This window comes from Oncorhynchus nerka, linkage group LG27 (genome assembly GCF_034236695.1).
Source record: "Oncorhynchus nerka isolate Pitt River linkage group LG27, Oner_Uvic_2.0, whole genome shotgun sequence".
In the NCBI taxonomy this organism is placed as follows: domain Eukaryota; kingdom Metazoa; phylum Chordata; class Actinopteri; order Salmoniformes; family Salmonidae; genus Oncorhynchus; species Oncorhynchus nerka.
In genome coordinates this window covers 102168838-102184847 of record NC_088422.1, presented here as the reverse complement: position 1 = coordinate 102184847, position 16010 = coordinate 102168838, and the positions used below count along the sequence as shown (strand labels likewise).

At 45.7% G+C, this 16010-nt stretch overlaps 1 pseudogene; it reads right to left on the bottom strand.

Annotated features, from left to right (window-relative positions):
* Positions 1-441: 441 nt before the first annotated feature.
* LOC135565154 (isocitrate dehydrogenase [NAD] subunit alpha, mitochondrial-like) lies at positions 442-15515 on the bottom strand (annotated as a pseudogene).
* Positions 15516-16010: the final 495 nt, after the last annotated feature.

Below are 16010 nucleotides of genomic sequence, written 5' to 3'. Positions count from 1 at the left end.
AGTCACTGGTTACCACAGCTACAAACTCATTATTTATAAACACTAGACTATTTCTCAAATGTCTCTAAAAAAAAAAGATTTTAAACCTAACCCACACTACAAACATTATGCTTAACCCTAAATTAAAAGACCAAACAGCTACTTTTTGTTTTCATTTTTTTTTATAAAAGCCTATTTTGTCTGTGGCGACGAGTGACAACCGGAAGCATCCTCTCATCTGGGTTGCCAGATTGGTAGTAATACTGTACCAATGAGGACGCAGACTGGATCAGCTGACAAATGTTTGACGATATTATGTAGGTGAAAGTGACCCTGCCATAAACACAAATGGCTGATTTAGATAATAAGTCATCAAATCCAGGTGAAAATTAATCCAACTTGTATTGCAACAAGAAAACACTGTACCTGTTAACAGGAAGAATGAGACATCAGGCTTTAAAGTCATGTAATCAAGTTTTTATGTATGGATCTCGAAACAGAAAAGAGAGACATGACACGCTGGTACAATACAATCCATTCATGCACAGGAACCCGACTGGTAACAATAAATAGAGTACATTGAAGCTGTTTAGCATTACATTTACCGTTAAAAAAAATAAACCTAGCAACGATCAGAACCACTGCCGGACAACACTAGTGGAGTGCCACGTAGTATAGAGGCAAGTAGAACTTTGGGGAAGTTTGCCCCATGAAATGATCATGTGAGTAAAATTGTGCTTAAATACACCTTAAGAGTTTAAGAGTGAATACCCATCCATGTAGGGCGCGTTCCAGGTGGTGATTTATTTATATTTTTTATTTATTTCAGTCACACTGCACAAATTATCGAATTTCTATTTCTAGAAAACCTGGAGAATTGTCCATTCTCAGGAACCTTACATAAATATAATATAGTAATCTAAGATATGCAGCTGCATCGTAACTGCGGAACTGACAACCTGGAACGCCCCCAGAGTCTTTAGGAGTAAGTTCAAAGCAGCGGTTGAATTATTATGAAGTCTTCAGAAAATCAACAGTCGTCGTTTTCAGTCCATGTCTCGCACTCTACGGCAGATCTCCTCTGTAAACTCTGAGCACTTCGACTTCCCACCGAGGTCCCCGGTCAACACCTGGGAGAGGATAGAAAAACAGCCCAATTCATTCATTGAAAAGACAAAAAACAGATTTTTGTTGTCGCATACAATGACCAACTGAACAAAAATCTGTTATGTTCGATCTACAGAAGAAAAAAAAATCTATAAGAGCATTGGCAACCGGAAGGAGGTATGGTGTCCAGGGAGACAACATATTGTAAACCAACTAGCCAGACATCCATCATATAATCTGGCATCAGAGAGAAGAGCAGACCGAGCAGTCCTCCAAGAACAAGGAAGTACCACTACTTCTCCCCGGGGCACCTCCACTTTCAAATGTATTCCCAGCACCGATATGCAAGAGCCACAATAGTCACTACTGGGGTAATAAAATAAAAGCCACCTTCTTGTCTCTGATGGTGTCGAAGCAGGCGGTCTCGATCTTCTTGCCGTAGTCGTGCATGCCCATGTGCCGTAGCATCATCACAGCACTGAGCAGCAGAGCTGTAGGGTTGGCCATGTCCAGACCGGCTATGTCGGGGGCCGTCCCATGCACCTAGATACCACAGGGGGTAGAGGGGACAATGTTAAAACCGTGCTTCTACATCCTGCATTGCTTGCCGTTTGGGCTTTTAGGCTGGGTTTCTGTACAGCACTTTGAGGTATCAGCTGATGTACGAAGGGCTATATAAATACATTTGATTTAAAATGTCTACTACTCTCAACACTGGAACAAGCTTCCGCACATCCATTAGTAATGGACAACTTATTGAAATATATGACGTCTCGTATTATATATATATTTTTTTTATGTATATATATACAAAAAAAAACATGTTTAGTTATTGCACAATAGACTGTTTACAGGACAAGAAGCCTTGCGTTTTATCAAAACAGTTGAGACACGAGTAGCTAAACATATTCAGAGGACGGAAACAGCCAAGTAAAGAGCGAAACAAACCGATTCAAAAATGGCGACTCCATTGGCACCAATGTTTCCACTAGGAGTGACTCCCAGACCGCCAATAAGTCCAGCACACAGATCACTGCAATACATGACACACACCTCTATCTGTAGTAGCAGCCGCAGCCTTTAGTTAGCAGAATCATCTAGTCACATTAGCGCAACACAAATGGAAAACCAGTATTAGGCCCAATAAGACCAAACTCTGCTAAGCTATTAAAATGTTTGAATTAATAGCTTAAAACAAATTGCATTCAATAGCGATGAATTAATATAGATACATGCAAAAAGTAAATAGTAACTGACCTGAGAATGTCACCATACAGGTTGGGCATCACCAGGACGTCAAACTGGGTGGGATCTTGCACCATCTGAAACATTCACCATGACAACCCGATTAAGCCCCATGTTTCCATCTCCAACAAGAGAACCCGATTATGCCCCATGTTTCCTTCTCCAACAAGAGAACCAGATTATGCCCCATGTTTCCTTCTCCAACAAGAGAACCCGATTATGCCCCATGTTTCCTTCAACAAGAGAACCCGATTATGCCCCATGTTTCCTTCAACAAGAGAACCCGATTAAGCCCCATGTTTCCTTCTCCAACAAGAGAACCCGATTAAGCCCCATGTTTCCTTCTCCAACAAGAGAACCCGATTAAGCCCCATGTTTCCTTCTCCAACAAGAGAACCCGATTAAGCCCCATGTTTCCTTCTCCAACAAGAGAACCCGATTAAGCCCCATGTTTCCTTCTCCAACAAGAGAACCCGATTAAGCCCCATGTTTCCTTCTCCAACAAGAGAACCCGATTATGCCCCATGTTTCCTTCTCCAACAAGAGAACCCGATTATGCCCCATGTTTCCTTCAACAAGAGAACCCGATTATGCCCCATGTTTCCTTCAACAAGAGAACCCGATTAAGCCCCATGTTTCCTTCTCCAACAAGAGAACCCGATTAAGCCCCATGTTTCCTTCTCCAACAAGAGAACCCGATTAAGCCCCATGTTTCCTTCTCCAACAAGAGAACCCGATTAAGCCCCATGTTTCCTTCTCCAACAAGAGAACCCGATTATGCCCCATGTTTCCTTCAACAAGAGAACCCGATTATGCCCCATGTTTCCTTCAACAAGAGAACCCGATTATGCCCCATGTTTCCTTCAACAAGAGAACCCGATTATGCCTCATGTTTCCTTCTTCAACAAGAGAACCCGATTATGCCCCATGTTTCCTTCTCCAACAAGAGAACCCGATTACGCCCCATGTTTCCTTCTCCAACAAGAGAACCCGATTACACCCCATGTTTCCTTCTCCAACAAGAGAACCCGATTACACCCCATCTACCGCTCCAACAAGAGAACCTGATTAAGCCCCATGTTTCCATCTCCAACAAGAGAACCCGATTAAGCCCCATTTCCATCTCCAACAAGAGAACCCGATTAAGTCCCATGTTTCCTTCTCCAACAAGAGAACCCGATTACGCCCCATGTTTCCTTCTCCAACAAGAGAACCCGATTACGCCCCATGTTTCCTTCTCCAACAAGAGAACCCGATTAAGTCCCATGTTTCCTTCTCCAACAAGAGAACCTGATTACACCCCATGTTTCCATCTCCAACTAGAGAACCCGATTACGCCCCATGTTTCCATCTCCAACAAGAGAACCCGATTAAGCCTCATTTCTACCTTCTGCTACCGGGTCATCTGCTAGGTCTGCGCCAACCGACTGATGCAATATCGAACTTCCACTCCCGTCGGCATGGTCAAACCTCTGCATCCGCACGGTCCCCGTTCAAAGGGAGGTGCGCGGAAACACGCAGACGGGAGCGGTCTTCCGATCGACGCGGTAGTTGTAAAAATCAGGCTTTAGACATATTGCATCAAAACCGCGTCCCGTAGGAAGGACAGTGTAAAGGAGGGTTACATACGTTGAGACACACGGTGTCCAGGTACATCTCAGTGAACTTGACGTCCTTGAAGTTTTCAGCCACCTCTCTGCATTTCCTCAGGAACAGCCCATCCGACATCCTCCTGGTCACATCAAAAACACACCGGGCACGTAGAGTTTAATGCCTGAATATTGGTGCCATTCGATGTGCTCCTGGTCACATCAAAACACACCGGTCACGTCGAATTTAATGCCTGAATATCGGTGCCATTCGATGTGCTCCTGGTCACATCAAAACACACCGGTCACGTCGAATTTAATGCCTGAATATCGGTGCCATTCGATGTGCTCCTGGTCACATCAAAAAACACACCGGTCACGTCGAATTTAATGCCTGAATATCGGTGCCATTCGATGTGCTCCTTCTGATATTTTACTTCTTTCTTTAATATATTTTTTATATATGTGTGCGTATCGTTTTGTGCTGCTAGAGGTGTTGGAACAAATAAGCCTTTCGCTGCACCTGCGATAACATCTGTTAAATATGTTGTACTTAACAGTGAATATCTTATCATTCTGTTTCGACTTGTAATTGACCCATAGTGATCATACATTTAGTCGATATTTGCATCTCATTTTCTATTTTTTTTAATGATCCACAACGGCACAATAAAATAAAATAAAATAAAATTACAATTTGTAAGATTCCACCGCCCATTTGATTCTGGAGCTAGAGAGACTTACACGATGTTGGCTTTGTGAACGGCTGCTACAGAGACTTACACGGCGTTGGCTTTGTGAAGCGGCTGCTACAGAGACACGGCGTTGGCTTTGTGACGGCTGCTACAGACGGCGTTGGCTTTGTGAGCGGCTGCTACAGAGACTTACACGATGTTGGCTTTGTGAGCGGCTGCTACAGAGACTTACGATGTTGGCTTTGTGAGCGGCTGCTACAGAGACTTACACGATGTTGGCTTGAGCGGCTGCTACAGAGACTTACACGATGTTGGCTGAGCGGCTGCAGAGACTTACACGACGTTGGCTTTGTGAGCGGCTGCTACAGAGACTTACACGGCTGTTGGCTTTGTGAGCGGCTGCTACAGAGACTTACACGCGTTGGCTTTGTGAGCGGCTGCTACAGAGGCGTTGGCTTTTGAGCGGCTGCTACAGAGACTTACGGCGTTGGCTTTTGAGCGGCTGCTACAGAGACTTACGGCGTTGGCTTTGTGAGCGGCTGCTACAGAGACTTACACGACGTTGGCTTTGTGAGCGGCTGCTACAGAGACTTACACGGCGTTGGCTTTGTGAAGCGGCTGCTACAGAGACTTACACGCGTTGGCTTTGTGAGCGGCTGCTACAGAGAACGGCGTTGGCTTTGTGAGCGGCTGCTACAGAGACTTACACGATGTTGGCTTTGTGAGCGGCTGCTACAGAGACTTACACGGCGTTGGCTTTGTGAGCGGCTGCTACAGAGACTTACACGGCGTTGGCTTTGTGAGCGGCTGCTACAGAGACTTACACGAGCGTTGGCTTTGTGAGCGGCTGCTACAGAGACTTACATGATGTTGGCTTTGTGAACGGCCGTGACGCTGTTCCTTTGGTTGTTTCTTGCGTACTCAAAGGCGTACTCGGCGATACGTCGACTGGCGTCTTCCGTGATGAGTTTGATGCTCTGGACTACGCCGTCAACAATCTACAAGAGAAGAGGACAATCACCGTATAGCCTAAATCAAACAATAGAGGACTTCATTAAATCATACAGAATAAAATATCTAATGTCCTACTTTGGTCAAAATGGTTTTGGAGGGACGGTAACAAACTGGGAAAGACAACTGAGCTACTTTAAAAAAAACAATTGAACTGGAACAATGAAACTGGAAGAGAAGACGTATGAAAAGGTATTCATAACAGCACCGTGAGTGGAAGAACTAGAAGTACTCTCAGCCTGAGGTAAACAACAGGATTTCACCGTAAAGGAAGTGACATCAAGAAATTCCAGATGTGCCATCTTAATTTGACCAGTTTCCCCAGCAGGAAAGTAAATCCTGCAGCAACAAGAAATTATTTAAAAAATTACATTTTTCTAAGGGTAGACACATTTTTTTTATTTGGGAAAATCAAGTCAGGTCGCAGTTGCAAATGAGAACTTGTTCTCAACTAGCCTACCTGGTTAAATAAAGGTGAAATAAATAAATAAAAAGTCTGAAATTGGAAATGTCAAACTTTGGACGCCTTTTTAAACATTGGAATACACTACAAGTTAGCAGTTCCTGCAAAACATTATGCGGCAGAGTGATCAAATTAAGACAGCAGATATGTAGGAATAACATACAACCTTTTAGTTGGAAAAAAACTGAGTGAACAAAAGAAGGAGAACTGGAGAGAGAAGTTGATGAACATACATATACCGTTCAAACGTTTGGGGTCTCTTAGAAATGTCCTTGTTTTCCATGAAAACATACACGATGGGGCGGCAGGTAGCCTAGTGGTTAGAGCGTTGGACTAGTAACCAGCAGGTAGCCTAGTGGTTAGAGTGTTGGACTAGTAACCAGCAGGTAGTCTAGTGGTTAGAATGTTGGACTAGTAACCAGCAGGTAGACTTGTGGTTAGAGTGTTGGGCCAGTAACCAGCAGGTAGACTAGTGGTTAGAGTGTTGGGCCAGTAACCAGCAGGTAGACTAGTGGTTAGAGTGTTGGGCCAGTAACCAGCAGGTAGCCTAGTGGTTAGAGTGGAGGGGCGGCAGGTAGCCTAGTGGTTAGAGCGTTGGACTAGTAACCGAAAGATTGCAAGATCGAATTCCCGAGCTGACAAGGTAAAAAATCTGTCATTCTACCCTTGAACAAGGCAGTTAACCCAGGTTTTTTATTTTTATTTCACCAGGTAGGCTAGTTGAGAACAAGTTCTCATTTGCAACTGCGACCTGGCCAAGATAAAGCATAGCAGTGTAAACAGACAACAGAGTTACACATGGAGAGTAAACAATTAACAAGTCAATAACACAGTAGAGAAAAAAGGGGAGTCTATATACATTGTGTGCAAAAGGCATGAGGTAGGCGAATAATTACAATTTTGCAGATTAACACTGGAGTGATAAATGATCAGATGGTCATGTACAGGTAGAGATATTGGTGTGCAAAGGAGCAGAAAAGTAAATAAATAAAAACAGTATGGGGATGAGGTAGGTGAAAATGGGTGGGCTATTTACCAATAGACTATGTACAGCTGCAGCGATCGGTTAGCTGCTCAGATAGCAGATGTTTGAAGTTGGTGAGGGAGATAAGTCTCCAACTTCAGCGATTTTGCAATTCGTTCCAGTCACAGGCAGCAGAGAACTGGAACGAAAGGCGGTCAAATGAGGTGTTGGCTTTAGGGATGATCAGTGAGATACACCTGCTGGAGCGCGTACTACGGATGGGTGTTGCCATTGTGACCAGTGAACTGAGATAAGGCGGGGCTTTACCTAGCATGGACTTGTAGAGGACCTGGAGCCAGTGGGTCTGGCGACGAATATGTAGCGAGGGCCAGCCGACTAGAGCATACAAGTCGCAGTGGTGGGTGGTATAAGGTGCTTTAGTGACAAAACGGATGGCACTGTGATAAACTGCATCCAGTTTGCTGAGTAGAGTGTTGGAAGCAATTTTGTAGATGACATCGCCGAAGTCGAGGATCGGTAGGATAGTCAGTTTTACTAGGGTAAGTTTGGCGGCGTGAGTGAAGGAGGCTTTGTTGCGGAATAGAAAGCAGACTCTTGATTTGATTTTCGATTGGAGATGTTTGATATGAGTCTGGAAGGAGAGTTTACAGTCTAGCCAGACACCTAGGTACTTATAGATGTCCACATATTCAAGGTCGGAACCATCCAGGGTGGTGATGCTAGTCGGGCATGCGGGTGCAGTCAGCGAACGGTTGAAAAGCATGCATTTGGTTTTACTAGCGTTTAAGAGCAGTTGGAGGCCACGGAAGGAGTGTTGTATGGCATTGAAGCTCGTTTGGAGGTTAGATAGCACAGTGTCCAAGGACGGGCCGGAAGTATATAGAATGGTGTCGTCTGCGTAGAGATGGATCAGGGAATCGCCCGCAGCAAGAGCAACATCATTGATATATACAGACAAAAGAGTCGGCCCGAGAATTGAACCCTGTGGCACCCACATAGAGACTGCAAGAGGACCGGACAGCATGCCCTCCGATTTGACACACTGAACTCTGTCTGCAAAGTAATTGGTGAACCAGGCAAGGCAGTCATCCGAAAAACCGAGGCTACTGAGTCTGCCGATAAGAATATGGTGATTGACAGAGTCGAAAGCCTTGGCAAGGTCGATGAAGACGGCTGCACAGTACTGTCTTTTATCGATGGCGGTTATGATATCGTTTAGTACCTTGAGGTTCCTAGGCCATTGAAAATAAATATTTGTTTTTAACTGACTTGCCTAGTTAAATAAAAGGTTAAATAAATAAATTCAAAATAAAAATGAAATGAGTTACAAAATGTGGAAATATAGTCTTGTTGACAAGGTTATAAATAATGATATTTCATTGAAATAATAATTGTCCTTCAAACGTTGCTTTTGTCAAAGAATCCTCCATTTGCAGCAATTACAGCCTTGTAGACCTTTGGCTTCTAGTTGTCAATTTGTTGAGGTAATCTGAAGAGATTTCACCCCATGCTTCCTGAAGCACCTCCCACCAGTTGGATTGGCCTGATGGCTTCTAGTTGTCAATTTGTTGAGGTAATCTGAAGAGATTTCACCCCATGCTTCCTGAAGCACCTCCCACCAGTTGGTTTGGCCTGATGGCTTCTAGTTGTCAATTTGTTGAGGTAATCTGAAGAGATTTCACCCCATGCTTCCTGAAGCACCTCCCACCAGTTGGATTGGCTTGATGGCTTCTAGTTGTCAATTTGTTGAGGTAATCTGAAGAGATTTCACCCCATGCTTCCTGAAGCACCTCCCACCAAGTTGGCTTCTAGTTTGGCCTGATGGCTTCTAGTTGTCAATTTGTTGAGGTAATCTGAAGAGATTTCACCCCATGCTTCCTGAAGCACCTCCCACCAGTTGGATTGGCCTGATGGCTTTGGTTTGGCTTGATGGCTTCTAGTTGTCAATCTGTTGAGGTAATCTGAAGAGATTTCACCCCATGCTTCCTGAAGCACCTCCCACAAGTTGGATTGGCCTGATGGCTTCTAGTTGTCAATCTGTTGAGGTAATCTGAAGAGATTTCACCCCATGCTTCCTGAAGCACCTCCCACAAGTTGGATTGGCCTGATGGCTTCTAGTTGTCAATTTGTTGAGGTAATCTGAAGAGATTTCACCCCATGCTTCCTGAAGCACCTCCCACCACTGTAATCTGAAGAGATTTCACCCCATGCTGAAGCACTCCCAGTTGGTTTGGCTTGATGGGCACTTCTTAGACCAGAAGCTGCTCCCACAACAGCTCCATAGGGTTGAGATCCGGTGACTGTCTTCCATTACAGACAGAAACCAGCTGACTGCTTCTTCCTACATAGCTCTTGAATAGTTTGGAGCTGTGCTTTGGGTCATTGTCCTGTTGTAGGAGGAAACTGGCTCCAATTAAGCACCGTCCACAGGGTATGGCATGGTGTTGCAAAATGGAGTGATAGCCTTCCTTCTTCAGGATCCCTTTTACCCTGTACAAATCTCCCACTTGACCACCACCAAAGCACCCCCAGACAATCACCCCCAGGCCATCCATTGCCTCCACCATGCTTCAAAGATGGCGTCAAGCACTCCTCCAGCATCTTTGCATTGTGAGCCGAACACCTCAAACTTAGATTTGTCTGTTCATAACACTTTTTCCCCCCAATGTCTCTGTCCAGTGTCTGTTCTTTTGCCCATCTTAATCTTATTGGCCAGTCTGAGATGTGGCTTTTTTTCTTCAACTCTGCCTAGAAGGTCAGCGTCCCGGAGTTGCCTCTTCACTGTTGACATTGAGACGGGTGTTTTGCAGGTACTATTTAATGAAGCTGCCTGTTGAGGACTTGTGAAGCGTCTCTATCTCAAACTAAACACGAATCTACTTGGCCTCTTGCTCAGTTGTGGAACGGGGCTTCCCACACCTCTTTCTATTTTGGTTAGAGCCAGTTTGCACTGTTCTGTGAAGGGAGTAGTACACAGCGTTGTACGAGATCTTCAGTTCCTTGGAAATTTCTCGCATGGAAAAGCCTTCATTTCTCAGAACAAGAAGAGACTGACGAGTTTGGCCTGTAATTGAACCCACAAATGCTGATGCTCCAGATACCCAACTAGTCTAAAAAAGGCCAGTTTTATTGCTTCTTTATATCAGGACAACAGTTTCCAGCAGTGCTAACATAATTGCAAAAAAAGGTTTTCTAATCAATTAGCCTTTTAAAATGATCCACTTGGATTAGCTAACACAACGTGCTATTGGAACACAGGAGTGATGGTTGCTGATAATGGGCCTCTGTACGACTATGTAGATATTCCATTAAAAAGAAAATCTGCCGTTTCCAGCTACAATAGGTATTTGCAACATTAACAATGTCTACACTGTATTTCTAATCAATTTGATGTTATTTTAAAAATGGACCAATTTTTTATTTTTTGTTCTTTCGAAAACAAGGACATTTCTAAGTGACCCCAAACTTTTGATCGGGAGTGTACATTAGGGCACGCTAGGGTTAGAGACGGAGGTGGTGGTCTGGTTAGTGAAGCTGCTGTTCCTCTGGCTTACCTAAGGAACACCTGGAGAATAACCAATCACCTGTGAGGTGCCCTGTCCAACCCAGATAAAACAGTTCCAATAACCGAGGACACCGATTCCACACAACACCACGGTGAAAATACGGACCGCTCAGCTCGCAGCCTTGAAAACAGCTGCTCACGGTGCCGCTCAGCTCGCAGCCTTGAAAACAGCTGCTTATCAAGAGTTGAAAACGACGGTCCAGACTAGTCACATCACAGTCAACGTGACTTCTCAGTCACTGTCAAACCAACAAACCATTTGCTACGAAAACTACACCAGATGCCCTAATGAAGAACCCACCCCAGTGTTGAAACACTGGGTCATGTTCAGCAGGGCACAACGTAGCCATTAAAAAAGAAAGAATCACCTGAACATTCTTCTTGGGACATGTTCAGGTAGGACCTCTTGTTTCACCTCCATTTCATACCAGATGAACACATCCCTGCATGTTAATGTTGTAAGACTATCCCCTCCCAGAGGGTTGACTACAACGCAGGATCAAGGAGTTAAGCTAGCTAACTTCACAATTATTTTTATTTAGAAAGATAACGTTTGAAATGGACTAAATGATTCGACAACCAAAAACACAGGTTTAGCTTTCTTTAAACCCCCCCCACAAAAAATCCATTGTTATTTCTGGTTGTTTCTCAAAGTTAGCTGGCTAACTCATTGATTCTGTTTTGTAGCGTTCCCCTCTGGTCAGTAGGAGGGATCAGCCGATTAAAATTATTTTCCTGAACAAACAACGAGGTAGCTACTGCTCCCTGGTCTATTCCTCTGTAGTCAGTGTTAGCTGTAGGCATTTTAACATACGAGGTAGCTACTGCTCCCTGGTCTATTCCTCTGTAGTCAGTGTTAGCTGTAGGCATTTTAACATACGAGGTAGCTACTGCTCCCTGGTCTATTCCTCTGTAGTCAGTGCATTTTAACAGCTAGCTACTGCTCCCTGGCATTTTAACATTTTAACGAGGTAGCTACTGCTCCCTGGTCTATTCCTCTGTAGTCAGTGTTAGCTGTAGGCATTTTAACATACGAGGTAGCTACTGCTCCCTGGTCTATTCCTCTGTAGTCAGTGTTAGCTGTAGGCATTTTTAACATACGAGGTAGCTACTGCTCCCTGGTCTATTCCTCTGTAGTCAGTGTTAGCTGTAGGCATTTTAACATACGAGGTAGCTACTGCTCCCTGGTCTATTCCTCTGTAGTCAGTGTTAGCTGTAGGCATTTTAACATACGAGGTAGCTACTGCTCCCTGGTCTATTCCTCTGTAGTCAGTGTTAGCTGTAGGCATTTTAACATACGAGGTAGCTACTGCTCCCTGGTCTATTCCTCTGTAGTCAGTGTTAGCTGTAGGCATTTTCAGTGTTAGCGAGGCATTTTAACTACGAGGTAGCTACTGCTCCCTGGTCTATTCCTCTGTAGTCAGTGTTAGCTGTAGGCATTTTAACATACGAGGTAGCTACTGCTCCCTGGTCTATTCCTCTGTAGTCAGTGTTAGCTGTAGCTACTGCTCCCTGGTCTATTCCTCTGTAGTCAGTGTTAGCTGTAGGCATTTTAACTATACGAGGTAGCTACTGCTCCCTGGTCTATTCCTCTGTAGTCAGTGTTAGCTGTAGGCAGTTAGGCATTTTAACTACGGTAGCTGCCCTGGTCTATTCCTCTGTAGTCAGTGTTAGCTGTAGGCATTTTAACGCATTTTAACATACGAGCTACTGCTCCCTGGTCTATTCCTCTGTAGTCAGTGTTAGCTCCTGGTCTATTCCTCTGGCATTAGCTGTAGGCATTTTAACATAGGTAGCTACTGCTCCCTGGTCTATTCCTCTGTAGTCAGTGTTAGCTGTAGGCTGCTAGGTCTATTCCTCATTTTAACATTTTTAACGAGGTAGCTACTGCTCCCTGGTCTATTCCTCTGTAGTCAGTGTTAGCTGTAGGCATTTTAACATACGAGGTAGCTACTGCTCCCTGGTCTATTCCTCTGTAGTCAGTGTTAGCTGTAGGCATTTTAACATACGAGGTAGCTACTGCTCCCTGGTCTATTCCTCTGTAGTCAGTGTTAGCTGTAGGCATTTTAACATACGAGGTAGCTACTGCTCCCTGGTCTATTCCTCTGTAGTCAGTGTTAGCTGTAGGCATTTTAACATACGAGGTAGCTACTGCTCCCTGGTCTATTCCTCTGTAGTCAGTGTTAGCTGTAGGCATTTTAACATACGAGGTAGCTACTGCTCCTGCTATTCCCTGGTCTATTCCTCTGTAGTCTGTAGTCAGTTAGCTGTAGGCATTTTAACATACGAGGTAGCTACTGCTCCCTGGTCTATTCCTCTGTAGTCAGTGTTAGCTGTAGGCATTTTAACATACGAGGTAGCTACTGCTCCCTGGTCTATTCCTCTGTAGTCAGTGTTAGCTGTAGGCATTTTAACATACGAGGTAGCTACTGCTCCCTGGTCTATTCCTCTGTAGTCAGTGTTAGCTGTAGGCATTTTAACATACGAGGTAGCTACTGCTCCCTGGTCTATTCCTCTGTAGTCAGTGTTAGCTGTAGGCATTTTAACATACGAGGTAGCTACTGCTCCCTGGCTGTAGTCAGTGCATTTTAACATGAGGTAGCTACTGCTCCCTGGTCTATTCCTCTGTAGTCAGTGTTAGCTGTAGGCATTTTAACATACGAGGTAGCTACTGCTCCCTGGTCTATTCCTCTGTAGTCAGTGTTAGCTGTAGGCATTTTAACATACGAGGTAGCTACTGCTCCCTGGTCTATTCCTCTGTAGTCAGTGTTAGCTGTAGGCATTTTAACATACGAGGTAGCTACTGCTCCTGGTCTATTCCTCTGTAGTCAGTGTTAGCTGTAGGCATTTTAACATACGAGGTAGCTACTGCTCCCTGGTCTATTCCTCTGTAGTCAGTGTTAGCTGTAGTCAGTGGCTGTAGGCATTTTAACATACGAGGTAGCTATTGGTCTATTCCTCTGTAGTCAGTGTTAGCTGTAGGCATTTTAACAGCGAGGTAGCTACTGCTCCCTGGTCTATTCCTCTGTAGTCAGTGTTAGCTGTAGGCATTTTAACATACGAGGTAGCTACTGCTCCCTGGTCTATTCCTCTGTAGTCAGTGTTAGCTGTAGGCATTTTAACATACGAGGTAGCTACTGCTCCCTGGTCTATTCCTCTGTAGTCAGTGTTAGCTGTAGGCATTTTACAGATTCAGTTTGAAATCCACACATTTGAAGAAAAAAAAAAAAACACGTTTCACTCACAACTTTGTCCCATTTCTCTCCTACTGAACGTGACCGTGGTAACCATAGCGACTTACTATGTGCTCGATTCCGCTGTACTCTCCCTCTGTGTTTCTCGGATGGTGACCAGGTCCACGTCGGTGTAGGGGTCTTGTAGCCCTCGATGGACACGCAGGGCCGCACGTTGGCGTACAGGTCAAAGGTCTTCCTGAGGAGCAGGTTCATGGAGGGTGGCCGGCTGCGATGGGGTCTTCAGGGGCCTACACACAGAGGGGGAGGTTAAAAGACCAACGCAGACATTTTTTAATCTCAATGTCAAATCATTTCTGGATAACAACGGAACACCTTGTTGTGATCATTTAAAGGTAACCAAAATAGCTTCTTGGCAAAGAGCAATTTCTCAGGACTGTCTGTGATTGGTCTGAGTGGTGAGGGGAAAACTGAAAACTAGCTGTTATTGGCAGAGGTCACCAGGCAGACTAAACTCCACCCCATCATAACATCACCAGGCAGACTAAACTCCCAATTTTCCATCACCAAAAGGTGATTCACCAGGCATTAAACTCCACAAAAATTTGCGTCTACTGACATTGCAGGAGGTCTTTTAAAACAGTTCTTACACTGGAGCTCAAAACATCACATGTTGACTCTAAGACAACACGGCCTTTCCACACCAGCCGCCTGACCTCTACAGGCCGGCTTCCTGAATACGGGGATGTACAGCCAGCCTGACCTCTAGGCCGGCTTCCACACCAGCCGCCTGACCTCTAGGCCGGCTTCCACACCAGCCGCCTGACCTCTAGGCCGGCTTCCTGCAAGCCGCCTGAATCAGGCCGGCTTACCAGCCGCCTGACCTCTAGGCCGGCTTCCACACCAGCCGCCTGACCTCTAGGCCGGCTTCCCACACCAGCCGCCTGACCTCCCGGCTCCCACCAGCCGCCTGACCTGAACCGGGCTCCCACACCAGCCGCCTGACCTCTAGGCGGGCCTCCACACCAACCGCCTGACCTCTAGGCGGGCCTCCACACCAGCCGCCTGACCTCTAGGCGGGCCTCCCCACCAGCCGCCTGACCTGAGGCGGGCCTCACACCAGCCGCCTGACCTCTAGGCGGGCCTCAGCCTGACCTCTAGGCGGGCCCAACCGCCTGACCTCTAGGCGGGCCTCCACACCAGCCGCCTGACCTCTAGGCGGGCCTCCACCAGCCGCCTGACCTCTAGGCGGGCCTCCACACCAGCCGCCTGACCTCTAGGCGGGCCTCCACCAGCCGCCTGACCTCTAGGCGGGCCTACACCAGCCGCCTGACCTCTGGCGGCCTCCACACAGCCGCCTGACCTCTAGACGGGCTTCCTGCACGTTTACCCACCAATCATGTTACCACTACATCTCTCATCTTGGCCCCCTAGATACTATCCCTGCATACTATCCCCCCCTACTTCTGCACACTAACCCTACACCCCTGCACACTAACCCTAACCCCTGCACACTAGGATCCCTGCACTACCTAACCATGCACTACTAACCCCTAGGATCGCCTGCATGACTGTTCTTTATTCCAGCTGACTTCAGTACATTATGTCCATCATGACCATGTAGGTACCTACTACCATAGGATCTTTGTAACTGCTACCTACACTATGTCCATCATGACCATGTAGGTACCTACTACCATAGGATCTTTGTAACTGCTACCTACACTATGTCCATCATGACCATGCACCTACACCAGGTACCTACTACCATAGGATCTCTGTCACTGCTACCTACACTATGTCCATCATGACCATGCAGGTACCTACTACCATAGGATCTTTGTCACTGCTACCTACACTATGTCCATCATGACCATGCAGGTACCTACTACCATAGGATCTCTGTCACTGCTACCTACACTATGTCCATCATGACCATGCAGGTAGCTACTACCATAGAATCTCTGTCACTGCTACCTACACTATGTCCATCATGACCATGCAGGTAGCTACTACCATAGAATCTCTGTAACTGCTACCTACACTATGTCCATCATGACCATGCAGGTAGCTACTACCATAGGATCTCTGTAACTGCTACCTACACTATGTAGGTACCTACTACCATAGGATCTCTGTAACTGCTACCTACACTATGCAGGTACCTACGACCATAG